Raw genomic sequence first — 2009 nt, forward strand, 5'->3', positions numbered from 1 at the left:
TCGTTGAATAAACCCTGTGATTAAATGATCACGTTAACAACACGGAGACGTCAGCGGAAACCTCTCGTCAACCCTCTCAGCAGCGTGATGTACAGTATGTGGGAGAGTGGCTCTTTCATCACCACACATGGAGCTGGTGCGTGCCGCTCTGCCGCTCCGCAGCCGGGAGCATGTGAATAGATGCCCACATGTACAGAGAGAGGGAGCTGGAAATAGAAAGACAGGAATACCAGGCCTGGATGCTGTAACGCAACCATGAATAAGAGATGGTTTCAATGCAGCTTTGTTGATGTGTGCACACACACACACACACACACAGCTCCATTAAAGGAAGCCCCGGCCATTAGTAGTTTTCTCTTCTTTGTATGGGACAGCACTGAAAAGAGTCCCTTCTCTATCCACCCCAGGACACACTCAGACGCACACAGACAGACACACAACCTCCTCTTGTGTGATGCAGATGTTTTGGACGACACTGGTGACATATTGTTCTGGTGTTGATCACAACAGAGAGTGATTCAGCTTCAATCTTCATTTTCACTCAGTCTTGATGATTCCACGCCTCCGACATCTGACGGCGTGTATGTATGTGTGTGTGTGTGTGTGTGAGTCTCTGTGAATGTGCACAAACCAAATTCAAAAGACTTTATTGTCATTGCAATTGTGGATGCGAAAATGCTTCATTTTGTCCCCTCGCTTCAGTCTTCATTCACAAAACCTCTGCCTCCCTCTGTGCAGACGACCCTGCCTGTAACAGCTGACAGCTCGCACAGAGCTTTGTCCTCCCCTCCCTCTTGATGCTGTCTTTACTGTGACTGTCTGCACGAACTCTGTTGATGAAGCAGCGATTTTTTAAAATCCTCCATTTATGAGAGCATGAAGCAGAAAACCTTGCACTGTGCAAATGTTCCCAAAAAAGCAAGATGTGCATTAACCTGATCTTTGAAATCGCCTGACTCAGAAGATGAAGAATGTGAAGAATCATTATCTACACTGCTCATCCATCGAGGGTCACGAGGGAGATAGAATATGTTGTATATGTATATGATGACAGAATGAAGACATAAGCAATGTTAAAATACAAATAAAAACAAAATGAAAATCGGACAAAGTGAATATTAGTTGCAGCCGTGCATAAATACTTACGTTACTACTCATACTCATACGTGACTGTCACCACGCACAAGTGCAAACAAAGAATACACACAACCAACACACACACATATAAGTACATATATATATTTACACACACTTGACCTGGATAGAGACAACAGGGTGGCGACGCCCCCCATTGACTGGGTCCATTAGGGGCCAAAGTACAGCTGAGCCACAAAGAGACACACTAGATTACACACATATAATGGAGGAGTGTGTGTGTGTGTGTGTGTGTGTGTGATCTAGATAGAATCTATCTAGTTCTGATCTAGTCGTGTTTTGTAGAAATGTAAAGCTGAGGTTTCTGATCTGAGCTTCCATCTGAGATGTGCGTTATGAATTAATGATCAGTGCTGAGTAAGACCCTGTCTCTAAGTGCTGCTGCTGCCGCTCACATCACCGCCACCGCTGCCCCATCTCTATCTGTGTGTGTGTGTGTGTGTGTGTGTTTTCTGGTTTTAAATATGCTCTACCTTTCTGCACGCGAGCGAAGGCGATTAATCCTTCGCCGACCGACGACTGATGGCTTAATCTCGTCTACAGCCTTTTCCCAGCGGTCATAGAAACAAAGTGGTACAGCTGACGTTGACGCGTCAGTTTGGCTGAGACTAAATTTAGATGAATACAGGTGAACCTTCATCGGGAATTTCAAGTGAACGACTGTGAGGATTTGATCAAAGCCACGCACTCTCCCGACACAGTTATACAATAATGACTCATCTCATTTGAAGTAAAAACCAAAAAGAGTAAAAGATACTTAATGAGGCAGCGTCCGAACCAACTGGGGAAAAGAAACTTCAGCTTGATAGACGCTCGACAATCCAGTGAAAACATTTATGCTCCTGCTCATTTTA

The sequence above is a fragment of the Paralichthys olivaceus genome, chromosome 5 (assembly GCF_024713975.1).
Source record: "Paralichthys olivaceus isolate ysfri-2021 chromosome 5, ASM2471397v2, whole genome shotgun sequence".
Taxonomy (NCBI): Eukaryota; Metazoa; Chordata; class Actinopteri; order Pleuronectiformes; family Paralichthyidae; genus Paralichthys; species Paralichthys olivaceus.